We start from the raw sequence: 13233 nt of genomic DNA, 5'->3' as shown, positions 1-13233 counted from the left end.
GCACTGGCCATGACTACAATTTCATTCAGCTTGATGAGTCTTCTAAGGCACAACAAATCGCCAAAGGTCTCAGTCACTTGTCATTGCCTCGGTGAGACTTGGCATCCGAAGATTATACTTCACCATGTCTTCCTTGGTCTACCTCTTCCACAGTTAAAGATCAGCTGTCTCCCCATCTGTATGCATCACATAATGATACTAGCGGTCTCTCGCACACTACATCTGATGCCTTATATCCAATTTTTTTCTTAAGTTACATTCTGTTATGTGTGCATACTGACATTGTATGTCCTCTGCATTCACAGACCGCACTGCATGTTCCACCCATCCACTGACTGGCCTTGTGATGTGTTGAGATGCAAAGGGAGGTAACTAAATTGGTGAACACTGCAAGGTGTTTCTGTTCAAATGTAGCCCTAAACCAGTGCTCCGCAACCTTTTTTTCACTTTCAGTATACTTATATTCTTTTCAAAATTCAGCAGTACACCTGAACTAAAACTATAACAAAAAGCATGGGGGAAAAAATGATATTCAGGTTACACCATGGTGTACCAGTTGTGGAGCACTGCCCTATACCATATAAATACACTCACACGATCTATATAGGGTGCAAGGGGTATTTGAGGGTACTTAATGATTGGTGTGTTACTCTCTCCAAACCAGTTAAGAAGTTGATTAATGTTTACAAGTATACCAGCGTGAAAAAAATTGACCTTTTGTTTTCGATGACAGAGATTCTGAATATACCAAAAACTATGTTTTCGAAATTTTCAATTCCCCCTCGCTACCCCAAATTTTTAAATTTTAACTTTTTTCGGATTTTTTTTTTTTTTTTCAATCTACATGGGAAAATATGGAAATTAAGAATACGGAAAAAAAGAGAATAATTAATTTCAAATTTTCTATGAGGAAACTCCAAAATTGATTCATACACCCCCTTGCCACTTCATCCTGCTATTTAAAAGTGAAAATGAACAGCTTGCAAATATGAAAAGCTACTAAATGTGAGAGAGCTGTCCTAATGTGAACATAAGTGAGGGTCCAACCATTCTTCTTGGTAGCAGTTAAGAATATGAAGACTGTGAAAGCCCCTTGTCTATCAGGAATTATTTCTAAAGGGCATAAAATATGTGGCATAAGGATACAGCCTTTTTTTTTTTTTTGGTGGTGGGGATTCAGAAATTTCAAGAAAATGGATATTTTTTAATGAAATTCTCTACAAACATGGACTTGTTCAGAAACACCCGCGAGTGGGGAACGGTTCTCAAAAATAACTCCCAATTATTTTCCCCAAAAATTCCCATGCCCTTGGAATCCACATAATCTGAAGTATATTTGTAGAGAATTTCATTAAAAAATATCTATTTTCTTGAAAGTTATGATGAACTGAAGTGGACTCCAGTGAATTTTCTGAAATTCCCCCCCCCCCCCAAAAAAAAATTTTTGCGTATTCGGAATCTACATGATATAACACATTCGTAGAAGATTTCACTAACAATTATCCATTTTTCTGAAACTTATGATCGTCCAAAGTTAGTGGAGGGCAGAAATTTGTAGTTGTGCCCAGTAACATATCAAAATTTCATGAAACATGTTTGATATTCAATCGGGGTCTTTTTATGTGGGTCAGTGATTCACTGAATTTTTTTTTTATCCAAATAACAAGCTCCATACTCAGACTATAGAAAGGTGACATTGTGGAGTTACTCCTTTACTTGTTTCAGTCACTTGATTGTGGCCATGCTGGAGCATCGCCTTGAAGGGCTTTAGTTGAACAAGACGATCCCTTATTTTTGAAGCTTAGTACTTATTCTATTGTTTTGTTTTTTTGCCAAACCGCACCGCAACATTAGTCAAATAAAGGGTTGGGTTCAAAATTCCACCAGAATACAGGATGAAGGCTGGAGAGTACATCAGGTGAAACGTTGTGATAACAACAAACACAATGAGGATACCTATCTCTCCATTGTAAATAATGTTCAGCAACAGCGGTTATAAGCGGTGACAGGGTGTCAAACACAAAGATACACATAGATACATATATAGGCCGACTTCAGAGTTAGGAAGCACCAAGAAGTTGGAATTTTTCCGTTTTGACGGAGATGTTTCAGATTTCTTTTCATGGTGCCCTTGGAAATGATCTGGAGTATCTGATTTGCAAAAACTTATCTTCCCTTCTCTGGAGCAATTGTCAATTTTGTGGACACCATGCACTTAAATTCCAGGCATAACTACAGATTTCTGTCCCACCGACTTTGGATGATCATAACTTTCAGAAAAATGAATATTTTTTAATGAAATTTTCTACGAATATATGTTATATCATGTAGATTCCGAATATACAAACTTTTTTTTTTGTGGGTGGGGATACACATGAATGAAGTCACATGAAGTTTTTATTCTTTCTGAATGAAGAACAAAACATATTGAATATCATGTTTGCTTCTATCAGGACCGTTCACCTTTAAAGCGAAAAAGCAAAACCAACATATACGGCAGGTATGTAAAACATATTTCAGTGTATTTTCTCAGTTCATTCACACGTGCACACATAAACACACAAGCTGTTCATTTTCACTTTTAGACAACGGAATGGGGTGGCAAGGGATGTTATGAATCAATTTTGGAGTTTCCTCAAAGAAAATTTGATTTTAATTATTTTTTTTCCATATTCTTAATCTCCATATTTTTCCACATAGATTGAAAAAAAAATTCTAAAAAAAGTTAAAATTTTAAAATTTTAGGGTGGGGAGGGGGAATTGAAAATTTTGAAAACATGGTTTTTGGCATATTAAGAATCTCCGTCATCGAAAACATAGGAATCCACTGAAAATATTTCAAAAAATGATAAAAAAAGGTCGATTTTTTTCGTGCTGGTGTACTTGTAAACATTAACTAAAAAGTTTTATTTCTTTCAGATCCCCATGTCAGATAAAATGCTAATTCATGAGATGAAGAGACATGCAATTGTTGTATGAATAGGACACATCAGCAATACCAGCAGTGATACAGAAATTGCCAACTTTCTAAATGTTACAAAAGATTTTTTTTTATACCCAAATTTTGGATAGACATGGAAGCTTGTAGTGGGAGTATTTCCACTCTATCAAAGAGGAAAAATAATGCTGAATGTTCAGACACTATAAGGACACCACGATTCATCTAACTGGTTCAAAACATTATAATGATGATCTTGAATCATTTGAGGGCCACCACGAGAGAATTTTAGGTGTCGGAGTAAACTATCAGACAGATGGTTGTGTGCAGATCCTTCTGATGTCCCCACAGTGATTCACACTAAGTTACCAGCAACTGTGATGATTTTAGGAATGGTGATTAATGAAGGTCACGTCACCTCACATCTTTCCACAAGGTTTTAGAATTCATGCTGATGGATACATTGAGGTACTGAAGACAGTTGTTAATCCCTGGATAGATGAAGTAAGCAAGGAAAGGCCATATGTGTTTCAATACGACAGCACCTTCTTACAAAGCCTATATAACCCAAAAATAGGAGTCGGACAATCTTTACAAACGTAATACTAAATTTGTGGTCTCCAAACTTGCCTGATTTAAATCTCAATAACTTCTACGTTCGCAATGTGGTTGAAAGGGAGACTAATTGACAACCTCCAGTACCACAGCTACACTGAAGGTCACCATTGTCCAGGTGATGTCCAAAATGAATAAAGACCATTTTGTGCAAGCATGTCGAAGATTCTACTCTTACACTAAAAATCATCAAAGCTGAAGGTGAATTTATAGAAAATCTTAGAAAGCTTATCGAGAACATGTGTGCAGATTTTTATTAAAATGCATTTGGTTTTTGTTAGATTACAGTTGTTTTAGTAAATTACCAATTATGTCCTTGGATACCTCTCACACTCTGTATATATGATATATTGAAATACTTGATGACTGGTCACCGTGCCAGTGGAACACTAACAGCACTGTCGAGCGTGTTCATTGCCAGAGCAGCTGTCTGGCTTCCGTGCTAGTGGCCCGTAAATAGCACCATTAGAGCTTAACCATTACCAGCATTGCCTTCTAGCACTTGTGCTGGTGACACGTTAGAAAATCATTCGAGCGAGGTCGTTGTCAGTGCCGCTGGACTGGCTCCTGTGCAGGTGGCACGTAAAAAACACCTTTTGAGCGTGGCCGTTGCCAGTACCGTGTGACTGGCCCTCGTGCCGGTGGCATGTAAAGGCACCGACTACACTCTCGGAGTGGTTGGCGTTAGGAAGGGCATCCAGCTGTAGAAACACTGCCAGATCAGATTGGAGCCTGGTGCAGCCTTCTGGCTTGCCAGTCCTCAGTCAAATCGTCCAACCCATACCAGCATGGAAAGCGGGCGTTAAACGATGATGATGATGATGATGTATGTATGAACTTTGAACTATGACAGAGAGTGTGAGTATTTGTTGTTGTTGTTGTTTATATTTAGTCACCTCTACTTCATATGTTTAGACATGTAATATCTGGGGTTTTTTAATGAGTGGGGTTTCAACATTTGACCAGCATTCAATTCACCTTTATTGATTTAGAGTTTAAGATATATGTAGTGTCCATTTTAAAGATAGTTTAGTCATGTAATAAGTTGGTGATGGTGGTTGTTGTTTCACCCTTTAGCATTTAAACTGGTCATATCTAGCCAAAATATTCTACCTGATTTATGTTCAAACCAACCAGACCTGGCCTTTCACACCTACCCATCAATGTCATTCTAAAAATATACCATCACATCATCGAAATCTCTAAACTTCATGATAATATATGATTAATTCAAAACAATAAGTATTACATTTGATAGACTGATCTGAATGCTAAAGGGTTAGCCCTAGCTCTATTCCTATTTGATATAGACCTGATCAAAGGTCCTCCATTCATGACTCACAACATTGTTTATTCAGATATAGTTTACCTAAAATTACATTATCTTCTGTGTGTGTGTGTTTTTTTGTTTTTTTTTATGACATTAAGGTATGATTCAAGGGGATTTGATTGTTACTTCTAACAGATTATGTAACCACATGAAGATTCCGTCACTTTTTTGTTATATGCTCACATAAACAATGCATGTTAGCAATGGTAGGAAGTGGTGTCGTTCTCTCACAGGATGTTGAACCTCACTGATGAGGGGCTGTCTAGTAATATGCAGGGTGACTGACCTGCCCAACTGATGTGTAACATAAGAAAATAAACATTGATATGAAAGCAATGATGTGCAAGATGCTAAAATTTTAGTTGCTAAAGATTTGATTGTTCCATTGTCTAAGTAATGTACTCAGAAACTTCCTCCTTGGCTCATATGGTTCTTATTTTTAAGATTGATAAGTGTCTATTCAAAGGAATTTAGCTGCTACTTTTAGTAAATCAAGTGGATGCAGACATGCTCTGTCAGTGTCATCTAGGCTAGTTATATTTCAAAGAAGAATTTTGTGAGTAAGTTTAACTGCTAAAGTCAGTGGTGCAAGTTATTTCATAAATATTTACTGAAGGAGATTTAGCTGGTACATTGAATTAATTTGAGAGATTACTTAGAAGTTCCTCTACCTATTTGCCTTGGTCTCTGTTTTAAATCTAGTTAGCTTGGTAGTTTATTGAGATTTTGAACTGATGGATGAATTGCTCTGATTACATAGATGCTATCTCACAAACTGATGGAATCCTAGTTTAGTACAATTGTAATTATTTGGTCATTTTATCTCTTCTGTCTCTAAGAGGTTTGATAGTATTGTTACGGCCCTAGACAAATATACCCTTACCTCCAAATACCTGACCTTATTTTGTCTCATTTTCTAAACAGTTGTGCCATTGGTTACAAGTTTCCATTAGAGTCTACTTACTACTTCCTACTATGTAGCCTCAGTGTGACCAAGTCTTGTGAATGTAATTGGTAGACAGGGACTGTACAAAAACCCAACATTTTTTGCTTTCTCCAGTGAATAAATATCCCATAGTTCAGTGAACATGTGATGATGTAGAATGAAAAATAAGTGGGGTTTGGTGATAGGATGAGCATCCAGTCATCAGAAATCTGCCTCAATAAGTATCATCTAACCCATGCTAGCATTGGAAAAAAACGAATGTCAAAATGTTGGTGATATATATTTATTTTGAAGTTGTACTTCTCTAGTGAGTGACCTAATTAAGACTGTGTTGAAACTGAAGCAATTACATTGTGGAAGAGCTAATTAGTTTCTTAACTCCTTTGATATCAACCCACCTGAAACTGCCCATGGTTCTGTGACACAAATTTAATGGTTTCAGTTAAGTAACACAAATGAAATTTTGATGTAAAGTTTTATGTCCCAGACACCAGTTTAATAACGATAAAGATAATAACAGAAATATGGTAACCAAAGGGTAAAAAGACAATGAATTTAGCAGTGTCTTCTATTATAGCCTCAGGCCAGCCAAAGCATTGTAAGTGGATTTAGTAGACAGAAACTGAAAGGAGCCCATCATATCATCATCATCATTTAATGTCCATCTTCCATGCATGCATGGATAGAATGGTTGACAGGAGCCAGCCAGGTAGAAGACTACCCCAGGCTACTGTGTCTGTTTTGGCAGGGTTTTTACGGATGAATGCCCTTCCTGAGTGGACTCAGTGCTTTTTATGTGGCACTAGCACAGGCAAGGTTAGTTTTGGCATGATTTTTACAGCTGGATGCCTTTCCAAATGCCAACCACTTTACAGTGTGGACTGGATGCTTTTTACAAGGCACCAGCACTGGCAGGGTTACCAATTACTTGGAAGACAAGGAATTTTGAGAGGGGTAAGGGCATTGGAGGAGGGGATCTTGTGTCAGATGATGAAAGGTTAGAGTATGTCAGAGGAACAGATTGGCAGAAACAGATGTCTTGCTGTAGAGGAAGTACATGGGTACCTGGTGAGAGAGGGGAGGAAAGGTACAAGAAAGAGGATAAACAGGTGTGCTGATGTATAGGAGATACTTGGTTACCTAGTCAGAGGGAAAAGTAAGAGGAGAGAGAGTGATCGAGAATGAGGGCAGATATAGGTGTGCTGCTGTAGAGGAGATACATGGCTACCCAGCTAGAAGGAAGAGCAAAGGAAAGAGAGAGAGAGAGGTGGGGGGAAACAGCAAAAGTGTAAGAAAGAGCAGGAGAGAGATAGTGAAGTACCAGGGTATACTCACAAGTAATAAGGATCAGAGCATGGATGTGATGGTAGGGTAAGGAAGAGAGAGATAAGTGGTGGCAATTGTCAGGGCATGCCCTCAAGGTACGGAGGTCATAATATATGCAGTCAGGTATTGCCGAGAAGGCATGAGAAGGGAGTGGGAATTGCAGTGACTGGCAAAAACCTGGGTATAAAGATGGGGTGGAGGAAAATAGCTATGCAGTGAGGGCAGCGAATGGGAGAGGGAGACAGTCATAATGTATGAAGAGGAGATGTAGTTCGGTTTCTTGGGGTAGGGTGTGTAAAATGTTTATTGTTATGTGCAGGTGGGACACAACACTTCTAGCAGTCGGTTTTGCTGATGTGGGTGAGTCTTCTCTAGAACCTCATCTCACCAAACATTTCCTCCATGAACCCTAACATCCCGTTTATATTTATGTGTGTGTGATCTTGTGTTTGTCCCCCTACTATCACTTGACAACTGATGTTGGTATGTTTACATCCCTGTAACTTAGCAGTTCAGCAAAATAGACTGATGGAATAAGTACTAAGCTTACAAGAGATAAGTTCAGGGGTTGATTTCTTCAACTAAAAACCCTTTACGGCGGTGCTCCAGCATGGCTGCTGTTAAATGACTGAAAGAAGTAAGGGAATAAAAGTAATTTACAATTCGATGTGAGGCCATGATAGAAGACACTTTCGCAAAGGTGTCATATTATGGGACTGAATCCAGAACCATATTTTTGTGTAGTAAACTTCTTCTGCCTATGTAAGAAATCTCTATTTTACTTGTTCCTAGTATTTCCTGGACAGTTATGTGACATAGGTTTGGAAGTTTGTAAACTTACTCAGAGGAATCTGAACAATTGCCGAGGGATTAGTTATTCAACACAGGAAACAAGGTTGAAATTTGAAGCTCCCACAGGAGTTTATTAAAGCAGAATGGTTCGCTGATATTATCATTGTTAATGTTTAACCTGGATTATAGATTAATGTTGTTGGTGGGAAGTGGTGCTAGGATTGTAATGTTATTGCAAGTGTTTAATAGAAAAATGTCTGTGATTTAAAACAGAGGATGGAAGAATTAAGATTTTGTTTAACATATTCTCACTCTATGACTTCCCTCCCACCCATATTAAACTGTTTAACCCATTACCTACCAGTGATCTCATATGAGATCACTTAAAAATTACAAATTTCTTAATTATCTGTCAATATTTACACATATCTAACCTTTTTGCTATATCTACTAGGTATATTTCTCTGATATTCAAATGAGGTTTGCTAATTTTTCACCCAATATCTCGCTTATTTCTATTTAAAATGTTATTTTGATCATTCCAGTGTGTTTCTAAGGCTGTTTTATGCTAGAAATCAAAGTTTCATAAAAAATTCCAGTTAATAGAGTTATGGGAGGTAATGGGTTTACCACAACAGAATAAGTTTGAGGTTCACTGCTTTGACATATTTAATCCAGCACTACTACTAGAAATACTTTAAGACTAGTGTAGAGTCAATTTTGTGATAATACTGGTATTTTACCAATGATAGTCAAACTGGAATCCAGTAGAATATGAATCCAAAACCATGCTGAACAACTGCAATGTGATGCATTGGACCAATTCCTCACTTGTAAAATTTATTTTTTTATTCTAAAGGAGGGAGAAAATTAGGAAGTTCAGCCTTCATGTGGCTGTTGTTTGGCTCCAGGTCAATCCTGGTTTAGCTAACTCCCATATTAAAAAATCATTCCAATAGTGCATCCTTTTTGGGTTTTTTGGGGTTTTTTTTTTGACATAGCATATCTACAGCTACATTACCCAACTTATCGGTGTTTAGGTTCAGGCAAGCCTTGATCAAGCACACCTATAACCAAAAGTATTCCAATCGTGACCATCCCATCTAATTTTCAGACATTGTGTATCTAGGTCTATATTATTATTCAATGCCAATGTGTCCTTTCTTTTATCATTTTCATACCAACCTACCTGTGACCATCACCTCAAATTCTCGAAATATGGAATCTTTTTAAATATTCATATTTAGATTAAAACCTCCCTTCATATTTTTATATGAGGACATTTTATTCAGTTCCAAACATGCTTAATAATGGAAAAAATTACTTATGTCTACAAGTTTTTTACTCTGAATTTGATAAGATTTATGGCAATTAAATATGATGATGTCATAAGCTAACCTGATTGTCACTTGTAACAATCATCTCTTAGCAAAACGAGGACAATGAAAGTCACTTTTAAGTATTTTCCTACTCAGCACAGGACATAAAAATGTAGCGAATTAAAAAAACTACAAGCAACAGAGATTATTCCTGTTCACAATTGTTGTATAATCCCAAATCAACTGTCAATGAGTAAACTTTTGATCAAAAGCAATCCAATTGTGACTATCTTATCTTGTTCCTATGAATGGTGACCTCTGGACTATATTATTTAATGTGTTCTTTTCTTAGATGGAAGTGTATAATTTGAAGAAATTTGGTTGCTATTTCTTGCAGGTCAAGCGGTTACTGAAGTTTCCTTAAAATTCAAAAAAATAAACAAGGAATCAGTTAAATTATTTTTAGACAATACAGCCAACATAATTTGGAGTGGTGACAAGTATATACATGTAGGCTATAAAGGAACCGGCTAGTTTCTAGTTTCATTGATAAGTGGACATTATTTGACTGCCAAGTGGACAGGTAAATGGGTATTTGTATCAATGGTGAAAGGTTGAACATATCTTAGTTTTCTAATCTAACTAAATCATCACACCTGGATAAAGTCTAAAGACTTACCATCGATTCATTTGTTACTACTGTTAGCTGCTACTGTTATATTGTTATTGTCCCACCCCACCCTGCCATCATTGTTGTTGTTACTGCTGTTGTTACAGTGATACAATCTTTACAATATTTACTTTCAAGTTCAAATAATATATATGTTTGAACAGTATATATAAATATATAGACACGTGTGCAATGTGTTACCCAAAAGGAAAACTATAATTGTCACTAAATATGACTAAGGTGCTAGAACAACTACATTGCTAGAAATAAGAGCTAAACTGTTCTTATGCTGTTGTTTAAAGCACATAATTGTACACATGTGTACTAACAGGAACTGTAATCGCCCAAAAACACTGGTCAGGAATTCCCTATACTGATTGGTCAGTTTCAGGTATCGATGAGGCTACAGAATTAGCCAGAACTGATTGATCAATATAGGGAATTCTTGACCAGTGTTTTTGGGTGATTACATTCCCTGTCAGTACATATGTATACAATTATGTGCTTTATCTACAGCATTAGAGCTTTTAAGCTCTTATTTCTAGCAATGTAGGTGTCCTAACACCCTAGACATATTTAGTGATAATTATACACACATACACATATATGTATGTATTTGATTCTAAGGATATAGAAATTAAGTCTCACTATGCATGCATTTTATGGATTTTTCTCTCAGACTATCAGACCAGAAATCTAATGTCTCACACCTGGCCCTTCATATGAGAAGTTCATTTTCAAATGAGAAATGTAATGAGCAGTCATCATCATCATCATCGTTTAACGTCTGCTTTCCATGCTAGCATGGGTTGGACGATTTGACTGAGGACTGGTGAAACCGGATGGCAACACCAGGCTCCAATCTGATTTGGCAGAGTTTCTACAGCTGGATACCCTTCCTAACGCCAACCACTCCAAGAGTGTAGTGGGTGCTTTTACGTGTCACCCGCACAAAGGCCAGTCACACTGTACTGGCAACGGCCTCGCTCAAAATGGTGTATTTTATGTGCCACCCACACAAGAGCCAGTCCAGGGGCACTGGCAACGATCTCGTTCGAAAATCCTACGAAGGCCAGTCAGGCAACGGCAAACTTGTATGTTAATGTAGGTGAAGGGAGAGTGGATGGTTGGTGCCACCATATGGGTGTGGGTGTCAGTAATGGAGAAATGTGATAACAAACTCACATTTTGTATTATTTAGTGCACAAGAAATAGTGAGTGCAATTGCATGGGTTTGCAAATAGAGGTCACTGTACTTCAGTGCACAGTCCAACAGCCAACATCAACCACAGTCCAAGACTATGTATAGTCCAACAATTGCCACCACTACTTTGCATGGTCCAACAATCCACTAATGTTTCTAATATTTATTTGGTAGAAACTCTGCCAAATTTAGATTGGAGCCTGGTGTTGCCATCCGGTTTTACCAGTCCTCAGTCAAGTCGTCCAACCCATGCTAGCATGGAAAGCGGACGTTAAACGATGATGATGATGATCTCTACATTAATGTTAGCAGAATTGTTAGCATGCCAGGCTAATTGTATACATATGTACTGACAGGGACTGTAATCACCCAAAAACACTGGTCAAGAATTCCCTATATTGATCAATACCTGAAACTGACCAATCAGTATAGGGAATTCACGACCAGTATTTTTGGGCGATTACAGTTCCTGTTAGTACACATGTATACAATTATGTGCTTTAAACAACAGCATAAGAACTGTTTAGTTCTTATTTCTAACAATGTAGTTGTTCTAGCAACTTAGTCATATTTTACAGCATTTCATCCATGTTTATGTTTTGAGTTCAAATTCCACCAAGGTCAACTTAACCCCTCCCCCAGAATTGCTGGCTCTATACCAAAATTTGAAACTTATATTTATCTCTCCAATGCTTGAATGAAGGCAAGATTGTTGAGATGCTTGAACAGAGGTGTGTTGATATGTGTTGCATCCAAGAGTTGATGTATGTTGCATCAGCCAGGTTCCTCACAGGCAAGGCACATAAGTATAAAATCTTCTGGGAAGGTGACAGTGACAAGGTACGTGGTGTGGGCATACTTCTTGCAGAGAAATGGGTGGATAAGGTCATAGAGGTAGTCAGAGTGTACAATAAAGTGCTTAAGCTTAGGCTAGTCCTGCAGAATAGCATTGCAACAATTATATCTGCCTATGCCCCAGAAGCGGGCCTACCAAATGAACAGAAGGACCACTTTTATGATAGTCTTCTGCAGGCTACCTCAAAGATGAGTGACTATGATCTTGTCTTCATGGCTGAGGATTTGTATGGGCATGTCAGACAGCAGCCTGGTATCTTCCATAGGGGCCATAGAATTGGTTCCTGAAACGAAGAGGGAACAAGGCTACTGGAGTTCTGTAATGCAGATTTGGGGACATCCTAACTGAGAAATTTGATGAGAGGGAGGAGGATCTAGAGAATTGTGACATAGAGGGCAACTGGGAATTCCTGCTGAGTGCCACAGACCAAATCTGCATTGGTGCAAAATCCCATCCAGACCTAGTGTAACATGGTGCTGGAACAATGCTGTAGACAGGGCCATTAGAGAAAAGAAATAGGCCTGGAAGAGTGGGGGTAGCAGGGAACTGTATCAGATAGTCAGAAGGGGAGCTAGGAGACAGGTATATCTAACCAAGGGAGAAGCAGAAAAAAAGAAATTTGCCTATGTTCAGCAGTGTGAGGACCAAAGAACTGAAGTGTTTTGAATTGCAAGACAGTGTGTGAGAGAAAATTGTTATGTCATAGGAGAGAAATGTGTCTTCATGGATGATAGTGCACTTGTATTTAATGATTCTGCAAAGAAAGAAGCTTTGAAATGCCATTATGAAAGACTGCTGAAAAAGGAGAATGAATAGGAGGAGGAGGAGAACCAGCTACCCGAATCCACAGTATCTTGGTAGATAAAGCAATTAAGAATATGAAGACAGGGAAAGCCCCCGGCCCATCAGGAATCACCGCTGAGATGCTTAAGATATCTGGTGGTGTGGGTTATGGTTTAGTCACCCATATTGTAAATCAGGTAGTTCATGAAGGAGTCATACCCAATGACTGGTGTAGTGGTACCATAGTCAACTACTACAAAGGTAAAGGTGATGCCTTAGATAGAAATAATTACAAGGGTATCAAATTATTGGATCAGGTGGTGAAAGTTACAGAGAGAATCATTGCCCAACTAATTAGGGAGAGAGTTAGTCTAGATGAGATGCAGTTTGGTTTTGTGCCAGGGAGAAGCACGACTGATGCTATATTTCTGATAAGGCAGCTGCAGGAGAAATA

General features: G+C 37.9%; 1 protein-coding gene across 2 annotated transcripts in view; it reads left to right on the top strand.

Annotated features, from left to right (window-relative positions):
* LOC106875380 (acetyl-CoA acetyltransferase A, mitochondrial) overlaps positions 1–13233 on the top strand; it is a 73112-nt gene that overhangs the window by 15131 nt on the left and 44748 nt on the right. The gene's annotated exons all lie outside the window — the stretch shown is intronic.

This window comes from Octopus bimaculoides, chromosome 2 (genome assembly GCF_001194135.2).
Source record: "Octopus bimaculoides isolate UCB-OBI-ISO-001 chromosome 2, ASM119413v2, whole genome shotgun sequence".
Taxonomy (NCBI): Eukaryota; Metazoa; Mollusca; class Cephalopoda; order Octopoda; family Octopodidae; genus Octopus; species Octopus bimaculoides.
Note: the sequence above shows the minus strand (reverse complement) of the source record. Positions and strands in the feature narration are given on the sequence as shown.